This window comes from Polyergus mexicanus, unplaced genomic scaffold (assembly GCF_030449975.1).
Source record: "Polyergus mexicanus isolate NDT 795.1 unplaced genomic scaffold, iyPolMexi1.0 SCAF_3, whole genome shotgun sequence".
NCBI lineage: Eukaryota > Metazoa > Arthropoda > Insecta > Hymenoptera > Formicidae > Polyergus > Polyergus mexicanus.
In genome coordinates, this window is record NW_027223323.1 from 11,409,071 (window position 1) to 11,423,797 (window position 14,727).

Below are 14,727 nucleotides of genomic sequence, written 5' to 3' on the forward strand. Positions count from 1 at the left end.
CTACCTCGACATTAATTTCAATAATTTTGCTTTTTCCAAATATCGATTTTTGATTAGTTCTTTTATTTGTTTGCTATTTTTTTTAATGCTTCTCTAAGTAAAAAGTGCTTTTTATTATTAAAATGGATATTGGAGATTTTTTTAGATAGCTCCTAGGTGAATATGGGCATCTAATCTTACTCAACTGTCGATATTAATATCGCATGATATATTATGGGTTTATCGTTATTCAATATCGGAATTGAGTTTCAAAATATTTCATAAAATTAGTATTAAAAAAGCTTTTTTGTCTGAATATATTATTTTATTGTATGTTGCGCGTAATAATACAAAATCTATATAGCGATTCGTAAAAGATATATCAACGAAGGTTTAATCATATCATCTCGCGAAATATACATTGTATACAATTATGTATGCGATACTTCAAATCGCAATTACTTCCATCGTTCTTTAACCTAATTAAGGGTTTTTCATACACAAGAGAATAAAACGAAAGAAATTTCTTAACAGACGAAAAGGGCTTTACGCGCACGCAAATTAGTGTTTAATGCGTGCATTAATTTTTAATTATTATCGGCAATCTATGTAAAAGAAGTTTGTGCGTTTAATAAAAAAGAAGTTTGATCGTGATATTTCTATATTAAAGGATTTTGCGATACAACGATTAAAGAACGGGAGAATGGAACAAATAAATGAGAAAAAGAGAGGTAGAACAAGAGAAGGAAAAGAGAGAAATGTCACTTTTCCGTAGACAAACATGATAAGGAAAAATATAGCGCAAATAAATACACGTGTTCTCGATACAACTGCATTTCTTTGACGGATGCTGCAAACGCCACAAGCGAACGTTGCAACAACGCGATAGTGCTATCATGAAAAATGAAATTCTCTTTCGGAAATATTTCCTGAGACTCTCTCTTTTACAAAATGTCATATATATAAGAATTTCGCTGTCTAGCAGAAGGAAACAAATGCTTAATTAAGAATAAGTTACCGTAAAAGAAATTAGGTTCGGTTTTTCATATTTTTCGCTCTTTATTAAAGTTTATTTTAAAAAATTGCTCCAAAAATATAAAATATCTACAAAAATTAAAAAATAAATATTGTCAGTCATCTGTATCGTGTAGTCACGCAGTTCTGCATCAAATATTTTATAAAGTTTCTTTTATCTGAAAATGTATAATAAAAGATCTTCGTCTGAAAATCTCGAAAATTCAATATAGGAATTAATTTTTCATTTTTAACTAAATGTGATTTTTTAAATATATAATACATACATATTTAAGATATATAAAAAATTAGTGAAAAATCTTACAAATATGTCATATATTCAAGTAAAAAGCTTTTTACAACAACTGGGTTAATAACTATAATTAACTTAAATTTAAAATACAACTTTTAAAAAATGCACACAAGATTAATGAAAAATTTTATGTAAATTGTCGGATTAAGTACATAAATGGTGTAACAAATGAATTAACTATAACAATATAGATACCGAAAATGGCGAAACTTAACATCGCAAAAGTAGCTAGTCGTAGTGAGAAGAGATATAGAGTTGAGAAAAGCACAGATTTTTATATACTACTAGACTGAAAAGTGAGGCAAGTGGTAGGGGTAGTTTCCGCCATGTCTCGTTAGGTAAATAAAATAGTATGTATTTGTCGGTGTATCTACACTGTGTGCCAGATTGCTTTATTATTACTGAGACACTTATTACTTCTCATTATTATCAAGACACAAATATACAAGCTACCTAACAAGAAATGGCCGCCATATCCTCTCCACTTTGCCTCACTTTTCAGGTGGGAGCTATCGGTCTAGTAGTATATAGAAGTCTGTGAAAAAAGCCGCATAAGGAACTGGACCGGGGCATAAGTGTCTTGCCTAGAAAATAGAAACTCCGCTTTGTGTTTGCACGCGCAGTATTTGTCAAAAGCTGTCAAGTTCGGACCTAATCTCGTGGCAGGAATGAACGAGAACCGGACTTCAATTGTCCGACACAACGCCGATGCAATTCCGACACAAGATAATCCTCGTTGTCGAAGAATTGTTCTCTTTTGATTGAATCATATAAGACCGCATTCTCTATTACAGTCCCATTCATTTACAATTTGTCCCCGGTGACATGATTTTCTAAATATCAAATATTTTCCACTTCAAACATGTGTTGCCAATAACCTCCACTATATAAAACACAAATGTGTTTATTTCTATTAGAATATAAAATTTTCTAATAACTGAAAATCCATTATTAAACGATCAAACAAACTTATCTGAAATGAAGTTCGATCGTAATTATATGAAGAGCCTCGTTCGAAGAGATTACTGATGTAATGACTCTCGTGGTCGACTAGATGTCACAACTTTTAGAGTAAATTGAAAATGAACCTGCCATCTTTCTATCTACCATCTCCCTGTTTTATCATATTTTGAAAATATATTTAAAAAATCATTAGTTCTTATATAAGGATAGGGAGAAAAGGATTTTTTTGGGGGGGTTGGTTGTAATCTCTTCAAACGAGACTCTTTATATAATTGCGATCGAACTTCACTTCAGATAAGTTCGTTTGATCGTTTAATTATATTTCGCGCCTCATTCTCGAGATTACTGATGTAATTGTTTAGAGATAAACACAATTTTTTATGAGTTATTATCTAATAATTTCTTTATTATTTATTTATTTTTAATTTGTAAAATTGAACATGCAAAGTCATCCACTAGTCGCTATAAACCTGCGCAAACATGCGCAAATCTTCAGACCAGTCCGCTGTTCGTCTAATAATGTCTAGGTTCACCCCATTCGAAAAGGCTGCTGAAGTAGCCACATATCTTATTGAGTGTGCAGTGAAAATAGAAACATCTATTCCGTTTTTATACACTATAACCACAGACATAGTATATCTAGACCGAGCGTTTGCCTTTATTTAAGGAGTGGGGGTAAAGATGCACATAGAAAAGGACATACTCTGTTTCGTGCCCCTTGCGTTCTCTCTCGCTTGCACATAGCATAGCGCTCTCTTTCGTCATACTACGTGCGAGCGAGAGAGAACGCAAGGGGCACGAAACAGAGTGTCCTTTTCTACGTGCACCTCGATTCCCACTCCTCAACACTCGGTCTAGATATATTATGTCTATGTATATAACGCAGCTTTAACCCATCTACTAATCGTCTGACTACACACTTCTTTATAAGACTTTTTTATCAAAACAAATAATTTCTTAATATTACCTCTATATATATATATATATATATATATATATATATATATATATATATATATATATAGAGGTATATTATATATATAGGTATATAGGTATATATATAGGTATATATTATATATATAGGTATATAGGTATATATTATATATATAGGTATATATTATATATATAGGTATATAGGTATATATATAGGTATATATTATATATATAGGTATATAGGTATATATATAGGTATATATTATATATATAGGTATATTATATATATACTATATATATATATATATATATATATATATATATATATATATTTGCCTGTTATTTTTAGATACCTATTTAATACTGACGCTACACACAACTCTTGTTTTTCATTGAATTTTGGAATTATCAAATTGGGTTAAGGACGCCCTAGTCCTGATGTTTTTATTCATTCCGAAATTCTTATTTCCATGCCATTTGTAACCTGTTTTATGTTTCTAATATCTATATTCGCCAGGGTCTGTGTTCTATTGTATGTGCACAATACCATTAGCATTACAGTCTTCTCTATTAATTCAACAGAATTAATAGAGAAGTCTTTCGAGAAGTCTTTCTAGAAGATTTAATTCTGCTAAGTATCATAGTACAATTGACAACATCCTTTAAAAAGCGCGAGATTATAGGATCCCCCTCAATTTTTTCTTTAAATATTGAAGATATCGCGGACCTAACGGAATTTAGCGTACCATATGTTGCGCCCTCTTGAAATTTCTCCAAAAAAAATTTTAGTACCCTATTTTGTTTTTGCTCGAAGAAATCTAACCCTTTTTTTTTACAAAAGCTTCACCACTGTTTCAGTACTGATTCGTACTGTTTTATAGTAGACACTGCTAAAGATTCTAAAATAACTCCTATTGCTTCTTCAGGTACTTTTTTCTTTAAAAAAGCCTTGCCGATACTGTCTTTACCATTAAAGTAAAATTTTTCAATCTGGGATGTTGCTTCGACCTACAGGGAGACACAAGAAGATCAGATCTCGGCCTAAAAATTAACGGATCATCTATTAATACCTACTAATAGTGATTTGAACACAGGATACCATGGTTGATTTCGCCAATCCGGTACTATTAGTATTCGTCTAGCCTTATCTCTTTTAATCTTAACTAACGCTTTTAATATCAGTGAAAATGGCAGGAAAACAAAATTCTAATACGAAGAAGATAAAAGACAATCAAGAGCCAGAAAATCTTTCTGAAAATCAAGCGAAAAACTGCTAGCATTTAGTGTTTCCGCTTGTGACAAATAGGTCCACTTTTGATCTACCAAATGTACTTGCAATTTTTTCGAACGCACCCTGATCTAAGATCTAACTCCCATTCTGTGTCTATATTTTTAATTTTAAATAGTGCATTTGCTTCAATATTGTCCTTTGATACTATGTTGGCCTTTGATGTACGTTACATAAAGGAAAATCTATCTTTCCTCGACCCATTGCCAGATCTTCCTTGATAAATCATTATCTAGGATACTTGATACCTCCCATTTTGTTGACATAAGAAATGGCTGTTATATTATCAATTCTCAACAGAATTTGACAACAGCGTGCGTTGGCTGCCAATCTTTCTAATTCTACTTTTACAGTAAACAGCTCTTTATAATTAATATGGTATTTCTTCTCCGTTCCATTTCAAAAACCGTAAAATTTATAATCATTCTCTACTGCGCCCCAATCTGTATCTGAAGCATCTGTATAAATAACTTTTTCAAATTCTCCTGTCTTAATGCTATTGTTCGCAAATTCTCTTTCCACCATTTTAAGTCCGGCAAAATCGACTTTGGTAAGATCATCTTACTGTTATACCGATAATTATTACGATTAAAAACTAACATCTTTCTTCTTTCAAAGATCTTGGTATACACCCAACCATACTCAAGTAGAGAACAAGCAACTATTAATTGACCAATCAATTGTGCAAATTCTCTAATTGAACATCTATTTTTTACACTACGTTCTTCTTCTAACCTTAATAGTCTAATTCTTTTCTCCTGTGTTAATTCAATTGCAAATTTCATCAAGTCAATGACAAAACCTAAGAATTTATACTTATTTGATGGTATTACTAAACTCTTTCTTCTATTGATAAGAAATCCTAATGATTCTAGCAGTTTCATTGTCTCTTTGACATTTAGTTCGCATTCCGCAACACTTATTTCAATACATAATATGTCATCCAAATATATAACTGAGATAAAAACTCTTTTTCTTAGAAATCTCATCGGTTTCAAGATTTATATACCAAGAGCGCAGAACTCAACCGAAAAGGTAGACAATTGAACTGGTATAACTTTCCTAAAAATTTGAACCTCAGGTATTTTTTACATTTCTCATAAATGAGTATCGGGTAGACATCTTCTAAATCTACTAAACACATAAAATAGCTTGACAAAATCAGCTTTGCAGCCATTCTGACATCCTCCATTTTGAAATGATTTGGCCAGATAAATTCATTTAAATTCTTTAAATTTAAGATGAACCTAAAACTCCTATCTGATTTTTGTATTAGAAAATAGAATGACAAAAATTGTTCTTCCTTTGGAAGGCACAGTTCAATAGCCCTCTTCTCCAGCAGTTTATCAATAACTTCTATATAATTTCCAACTTCTGACTTAGAAAACATTAATTTTGGTAACTTATGGCTACTTAACTTTTTTATAAAACTTTATCCTGTATCCAGCCTAACACAAATCTATCATTTGTTATCTCTTGTCATTGTGTTACAAAATTTCTTAACCTACCCCAGCTACTCTATTTATATCGACTTGGATTTGTTCGGTGTCTTTTTTCCCCTCTGGCTCTAGGCTCTTGGGTTGTAAAATTGTTATTTGTTCCTGAAAAACAATTTCTGCCAGTCCTGTGCTCCTGCATTCGAGTTGCCCGCTTGGTTGGCGAACGGCCTCTTCGCTTGTGGGCCTTTTGAGTTTAAATAATTCTTAGAGGATTAAGAGTTAGAGTGATTTTTACCGTTGATTGATTCTTGAAATTCTGACTCAATTTTTCCATTGCCTTGGTTACTTTAATTTTGTTCTCAAGACCTTTACCAAATAAGAAAATGTCTCTCTTGATATTGCTGAGATAATGATAGCCTTTCTGGATTCAGTCTGCTGAAATTGTATTTCGAAAATCAATTTCCCGGTATCATTTAGTTATTTTATAAAGGTTAATTTATTAATGATTTCATCTTCTGTCAAAATTGTTGACAGTGCGGCAGTGCTCTTAAAGCAGATAGGCGTTGTGTTTCAGCCATATTTGTCTCGTTTCTTTAGAGATTCAGCCAAAGATGTTGCCACTTTTAGATTTACCATTGCATACCTCAAAACCTTCCGGATTGGTATATTTAGTCAGTAGATCTTCTTTTTCTTCTTTTTTAATCCCATTCAGGATCCAATGTTTCCATCTATTATTTAGTGATAAGTATAACATTATCTACAATGCCTTTGAGGTTAATAGGTCTTCATCCAATATCTTGAAAACCTTATCGTCTAATTCGTCTTTCTTTTCTTCCTCTGTTTTCTTTTTGTCTACTTCTTTATCGGGTAATACATTCTCCTTATCCTCTATTTATTTTCTTCTAGTCCATCTAAACATCAACAAAAGAAAAATAGAACAAAAGAAAAATTTTAATTTCTATTTTGTTTTCTATTTGTTATAACAATTTTATATAACGATTTTAATTTAATCTCTAATTTATCTTGGCTTCAGTGCAAGTTCATTAGGAATGGTTTCTGGTCTGTCTTGTTTCTAATATAAGCTCACCAGATAGACTTCTGATCTATCCTATCTCTCGTGTAGGCTCGTCAGATCGCATTCTAATATGTTCTACCTCAAATGTAGGCTCATCAGATACTTCTTTCATTACATAGCTTCTTACCTTCTACTCTCACACTATCTTCCTCAGTTGTCTCATTATTACTCGGTTGAGACGATTCAATACCATCCTGCTCCTCTTCCTTATGCCTTAATACACCCTGAAAATCACCCTTATCGAGCTACTCTCCCCCATCTTGTAAAAATAAAAAAACAAATAACGCACAATTATGTGCTATTTATAAGCTTTCATATCCCGCAAACTAAAAATTTTGAGCTCGTTGCGAGCAGGAATTTAATACTTTTTGTGGGTGGGCTGAGTCGATATCAAGTCAGCCCCTCAGTACTTAAAAATACAAACACTCAATTAATCTTTGCGGCAGAATTAGAAGCTATTTATGAGCTTCCAAACTAATATAGTTCTAATTTTTGAGCTTATCCCCTTAATTCATAAAACCACATCTCCCTGGCATAAAAAAGAACTATATTTAAAATCAAGGAAATTAACTATTTTCTGATTAAATACTGTTTATCAATTTATGAGCTCGCAAAATACGCGAATTTCGATTATTGGGTTGCAACCCCTTTATAATAAAACCACCTCATATCTCTCTAGTACAAGAGAGAACTATACTTAAAATGAAGGAAATTAATTATTTTCCGACTAAATATTGTTTATAGATTTATGAGCTCGCAAAATATGTGTATTTTGATTGTTGTATTGTAACTTCTTCTGCAAGAGTTTATAATTTATAATTTTATCATATAGCAGAAATATAATAGTATTCTTGCAAAAGAAATTACAATATAATAATCAAGATGCACGTATTTTGCGGGCTTATAAATCGATAACCAATATTTAATCGGAACATAATTAATTTCTTGCATTTTAGGTATAGTTCTCTCTTGTGCCGAGGAGATGTGGGGTGGTTTTATTGTAAAAGCGTTTACAGCTCAATAATCGAAATTTGCGCATTTTGCGAGCTAATAAATCGATAAACAATATTTAATCGGAAAATAGTTAATTTCCTTCATTTTAAGTGTAGTTCTCTCTTGTGCGGAGAAGATGTGGGGTGCTTTTATTGTAAAGGGGTTACAGCTCAATAATCAAAATTTGCGTATTTTGTGAGCTCATAAATCGATTAATAATATTTAGTCGGAAAATAATTAATTTCCTTCATTTTAAGTATAGTTCGTTCTTGTACTGGAGAGATGTGGGATGGTTTTATTGTAAAGGAGTTGCATTCTGCGAGCTCATAAATCGATAAACAATATTTAGTCGGAAAATAGTTAATTTCTTTGATTTTAAGTATAGTTCTCTCTTGTGCACGGAGATGTGGGGTAGTTTTATGGATTAAGGGAATGAGCTCAAAAATTAAAACTATGTTAGTAGAAGCTTTAAAAGCTCATAAATAGCTTCTAATTCTGCCGCAAAGATTGATTGAATATTTGTATTTTTAAATGGTGGGAGGGCTGAGTCGATTTCAACTCAGCCCTCCCCTCACAAAAAGTGTTAAATTTCTGCCCAGTGCAACGAGGTCAAAATTTTTAATTTGCAGCATATGAAAGTTCATAAATAGCTCATATTTGCGCGCTATTTTTTTATTTTTGCAAGATGGGAGGGCCAGCTCGATAGGGGTCTGGAAATCCTTAATTTGTTTTTGTAAGTCTTTCATTTTTTTCTCCAAAATCTCTACTATTACGTCCTTTTCCGCTTTCCTTTTTGGTATGATTCTAACACTAGTTGTTGAAAAACACTTCGAAAACCCTTCAAACTCCACACAATTATTTATGGCGAACTCATTCTTACATGCTTACTCTAGCGCACAACAAAAAGATATATAACAAAACAGGAAATTGGTAGATAGGAAGATCGCAGGTTCGTTTTCAATAAGATTATATATAAGAAGGTTAAGTCATGAGCTCTAATTATCCATAACGTAATACAAAGAATCGATGTGTAATCCAAAGCAATTTACCTTATTTAGCATCTTTTTTCAATAGCGACTGCTCACACTTCGATTCTTTGCATTATATTATGGGTAATTGAAGTTCATGACTTAACCTTCTTATATATAACTTTAGTTTTCAACTCTAATATAGATATAATATAGATAGAATACCGAATATAAATATAGATATAGATATAGAATATAAATAGAATATAGATATTAGAAATATAAAACAGGTTACAAATGCCATGAAAATAAGGATGTCGGAATGAATAAAAACATCAGGGCTAGGGCGTCCTTAACCCGATTTGATAATTCCAAAATTCAATGAAAAACATGAGTTGTGTGTAGCGTCAGTATTAAATAGGTATCTAGAAATAACAGATAAATATAGAGATAATATTAAGAAATTATTTATTTTGATAAAAAAACCTTATAAAGAAGTGTGTAGTTAGACGATTTAAAGATGGGTAAGCGGAATAGATGTTTCTATTTTCATTGCACACTCAACAAGACATGTGGTTACTTCAGCAGCCTTTGCGAATGGGGTAAACCTAGACATTATTAGAAGAATAGCGAACTGATGTGAAGATTCGCGCATGTTTGCGCAGGTTTATAGCGACTAGTGGATGACTTTGCATGTTCAATTTTACAAGTTAAAAATAAATAAATAATAAAGAAATTATTAGATAATAACTATTAAAAAACTGTATTTATCTCTAAACAACTACATCAGTTATCTCGAAAACGAGGCGGGAAATATAATTAAACGATCAATCAAACTTACCTGAAGTGAAGTTCGATCGCAACTATATGAAGAGCCTCGTTCGAAGAGATTACAACCCATCCCCCCAAAAAATCCTTTTCTCCCTATCCTTATATAAGAACTAATAACTTTTTAAATATACCATAAAAATATGATAAAACAGGGACATGGTAGATAGGAAGATGGCAGGTTCATTTTTTTTTTTTTTTTATTTAAGAAACGGAGGGAGGCCTTGGCAATGCCATCTAGCCTATGTAGTACAAATCATTAGGAACCATACATTTGATATCACAGGTTAAGCGCGCAAATATACCATAAATAGAATCAGCAGACGAAAGGGAAAAAAAGGGGACACAAACATAACAGTATTAGGATTGGCAGCATAAATTGAGTATAAAATTAATAAAGTTGGTAACGCAATATAAGATTTTCCAAGATAATAATTCACTTATAACGCAACATAAAGATTTGCACAGATAATAATTCATGTATAACTAAAATAAGATAATACTGAGTTAACATCCAAGTTAAACCAGATTAACACAACTTAAATCAAGTCTACTCCTAACAAATTAAATCAAATTAAATTAACATAAACTAAGTTAAACTAAATCAAGAAAAAATTAAACTAAATCAAATTAAATCAGCCCAAATCGGAACAAACCAAGTCAAATTAAATTAAATTAAATTAGATCAAATGAAATTAATCAGACAATCAATTAACCTATACATTAGGCAACTAACTAACCAATCATTCAGTCAGTCAGTCAATCAACCAATCAAACAGACAGTCAGCCAAGATAGAAACATATTAGACTAAATGAAATATAGGTTGATTTAGTAAATTAGATCATATATCTAATAGCGGTTTAACATAAAATTATAGAAGAAAGCGGTGAGAAAATAATAATACAGATTTAAACTAAACAATAGTAAACGATCTAAGAAAAGAAAGAGCAGATTAGCCTTGGAACTGAGATTGAAATAAAAGATAGAGTACAAAGTACGAGCTAAGAATTACAGTAGTAAAATCTTATATAATATGTTTAATTATGCCAAATAGTAATTATTTCAATAACATCTAATTTAAGTAATTAGTACTAACAGACTGTTACCCGTACAAATATAGTCAGGTACGAAAACTATTTAATACCTGATAAGGCATTAATGTACATATATATAAAAGAATTGAACGCTAGAGATGAGGACGACACCACGACAGAGACAGGCAGAGTGATAATCTATTTTCAATTGATAAACAACGATCATATTCTAATCGAAGCGGCATCAATAAACTCAGCTAATGCATAAATTGTCTTGGGATCCATTACGTGTAGGAATTGCTCAATACAGAATGGACCAGAATGATGTAAAGATTTGAGTTTGGAAAGTAAGACATCTCTCTCTCTCTCACAAATAATGAACACTGCCAAAAAATATGATTAGATGATTGGATAGATTCCCCACAGTCACATGACGGAGAATCGATGATATGATGTCTGAACAAGCTACTCGCTAAGGATGTATGACCAGATCTTAGTCTATTTATAGACACTATGCTTTTTTTTTTACGTTTAAGATCCAGTTTATAAAACCAGGATTTACGATTCTTCTTAAAGAAGTGATTAAAATAGTGTGATCCTGTTGATTGACTGCGATTCTCTGCCCAAGAAAACAAGTCTGAAAATAGGTTTTCCTTCCAAATTGCGCATAAATCACTCGAAGGGATTAGAAAATCAGTATCCCTTCCGATTGTTACGGCCTCTTTGGCCGCGCGATCCGCTCTCTCATTACCGTCGATATTTAAATGAGCAGGAATCCAAAACAAAAAAATTGACCTGTCGGTATTTGAAAAGTTTTCAAATAATTCAAGAATTGTTAATATTAAATGTGATGTATTCTTATTCCTTTTGCTGGGGAGTAGTGCCTGTAACACACTTTTCGAGTCAGAGAATATAGAAATTTTGTTGTTGAGAGGGCTCTTTAAAGAGATTCTAAACGCCATTATGATTGCTATAGCTTCACATGAAAAGATCGAAGCTTTGCACGATGTGCGAAAGCGATAAGTAATATCATTAGATGCATCGATAACCGCGAAGCCCGCAAAAGGAAAGTTTGTAATTTTGGAGCCATCAGTAAAAAAGTAAGTCTCATTATCTGATATAGGGAAAAGGCAAGAGAAAGCTGCGGCGGGGTGAGGATCATTCTGAATTAATTTGCCTTCCAAAAAAGAGATCCGTGGCATAAGTTGTTTCAGTTCAAGAGGATACAAATAACCCACCGGAATATCTGATTTAAAAGTTAGATGAGCTTGCTGGTAGCTAATTAAAAAGCAGTTATATAAGAGGGGAGGCGGGAGTTTAACTATATTCGTAGGGCAATCCAGAAATGTTTGAATACACTCCAAGATCGGAGTTAACAGATTTGTATTACGGGTCAGCACCCTGGACAAAAAATTACAGCCAAGAAATTTAAACCTGTCTTCCAACTTAGGCTCCCTGGCTTCAGCCAACATGACGTTAATTGGCGTAGATTTCCTATAACCCATAACAGTACGAATCGCCCGGTTTTGAAGAGTTTCTAATTTTACTTTGAGGTATTGAGGAAGATTAAACCAGACAAAGGCTCCATACTCCATTCTTGATCTAATGAGGCTCTTGTAAAAAGTGAGTAGCATGGACGAGTCAGTACCCCACCAAGTAAATCTCAGAAATTGTATAATTGCAAGCGGTTTGAGACAGCTTACTATTACTTTATCCACATGGGCGTTCCATTTAAGGTTACTTTGGAACAGTACACCTAAAAACCGTATATGGGGCACAGCCTGAATTTCTGTATTACCAACTAGAATTGAACTGAGATGATCACGCTTGCTCGTGTTTCCGTTAAAAATGCAAAACTGAGTTTTATCCGGAGCCAGAGATAATCCCAGAGTATCTAACCAATCCGCCACATTTTTACTAGCCTTCTCCATGTTTGAAACAGCACAAGCTCGGTTCCCATAGGTAATATTGTATATAGGCAGACATCGTCCGCGTATTGCAAGGTTTTGATGTACGGAATATCATGTATCTGGTTCTCAAAATCCGCCACATAAATGGAGTAGAGTATAGGGCTTAGAACACATCCCTGGGGCAAGCCTTTGCACACATGTCTGATTAAGTCAATGTCGCCGTACTTAAACTGAACTTCTTTGAACGATATAAGATTAAAAATGAATTTAATAAAAGATGGTGGTAATCCTATATTGACTAGCTTCCTCGCTAAGATATCCCATAAAACATTATCATACGCCCCCCTAATATCCAAGAATAGTGCCAGCGTGTCCTTGTTGTTGTACCAGCTATTAATTATATTTGAATGTAAAATTGCAATATTGTCCAGACATGACCTGTTTTTTCTAAAGCCCGCCTGACTATTGGGAAGAAGGCAGTTCCTTTCCAACCACCAGCAGACTCGATTATTAATCAGCCTTTCCGCAATTTTCAGTGTGCATTGCGCCAGTGAAACAGGACGATATTTATTAGAATCTTTCTTAGGGATAAAGAAAATCGAGAATTTCCTCCATTCAGATGGGAACACGCCCGACTCGATTATCTCCGTTAACAATGATAGTAAGCACCTTCTTAATTCCACGGGAAGGGCTTGTAACGTCCGATAGTCCACCCCGTCATTGCCCGGGCAAGAATCAGGTCTAGCCGCATCAATAATGTGGTTGAGTTCCTCAATCGAAAAAGATGGAAAGGAAGTAAAATTATATGAAGAATCCTCTAATCTCAAAGGTTCGGAAGAGCACCACGGAGGACATAGCACATCTATCTGATTGGAGATAATACCGGAAGCCTTATCATAAGCATTTGCTGTTTCTCTTCTATGAAACTTGTTACCCATAGCCCTTATTTTCTGCCACACATATTTTAGGCTTGAGAATCTGTTCAGAGAACCACAGAATTCCAGAAAATATTATTTCTTCCTTTTTTGGAAGAAAGATTTAGCTATAGCGTCCGCCTGTTTATACGAACGAAAATTCTCCATAGAAGAGAGATGTTTGAATTTGAGAAAAGCAACTTTTCTCAGTCTTGCTAGTTTTTCACATTCACAGTTCCACCAGGGTGAAGATTTATATTTGAATTGGTTTGAAGAATTGCATGCTTGGGATGACCTAAACGGAGTGTTGGAGCGTATAGCATTTTCTATAATCGCCATAAACGTAGTATATTTTGATTGAATGTCGATGGGATTGTCCATAATTAATTCCTCACATCTTTGAACACACAACGAAAAACAGCGTCTAACTTCCTTCCAGTCAGTCTTTTTATTGTGAATTCTATTCGATGCATGAAAGCGAAGACGGTTAACAGAGTGGCCAATCACCTCTATTCTTATGGGGAAGTGGTCGCTACCCCACGGGTCGTTAAGGACTTCCCAGTGAGAGGACGTAAAGAGTGAGCTGTTCGTAATGGATAAATCAATCGACAAACCCTGTGAGTATGAGGTCGCAAAGCGGGTGACAGAGCCATTGTTAAGGATATTGAAGTTCTGATCCATGCACGCCTCCAAGATCATTCTACCTTCTTGACAAGTGAACTTCCCCACGCAGTATTATGGGCATTGAAATCGCCTCCTAACATAACTTCGCAATGAAATTGAGAGAGAAAGAGATGCCATTCGTGATGAGATAAAGATGTTTATGGGGGTTTATACACCGAAATTATTGCAATGGATTTAGATCCAACTGTGACCTTGATACCACAAACCTCTAGCTTATCATTTGCATTATAAAGTCTATTAATGATTTGATATTTGATGCCGCTTCTTACCAGAACCGCCACGCCGCCTCCACGACGAGCTATCCTATCAGATCTAATGACGTCAAAGTTCTTCAAGAGTCATCGATCTTCTGGTCCCAGCCATGTCTCCGAAAGAATCAAGATGTCATAAT

General features: G+C 33.6%; 1 protein-coding gene across 10 annotated transcripts in view; it reads right to left on the minus strand.

Annotated features, from left to right (window-relative positions):
* Kcc (solute carrier family 12 member kcc) overlaps nt 1-14,727 on the minus strand; it is a 134,612-nt gene that overhangs the window by 36,387 nt on the left and 83,498 nt on the right. Inside the window, exon 1 of one of the 10 annotated variants that reach the window (XM_070293201.1) lies at nt 14,606-14,708. The exons of the other annotated variants lie outside the window; for them this stretch is intronic. The gene's annotated coding sequence lies outside the window, so the exon portion shown is untranslated. Of the gene's footprint in view, nt 1-14,605; nt 14,709-14,727 lie in introns of those variants that run through there. 10 annotated transcript variants of the gene reach the window in all.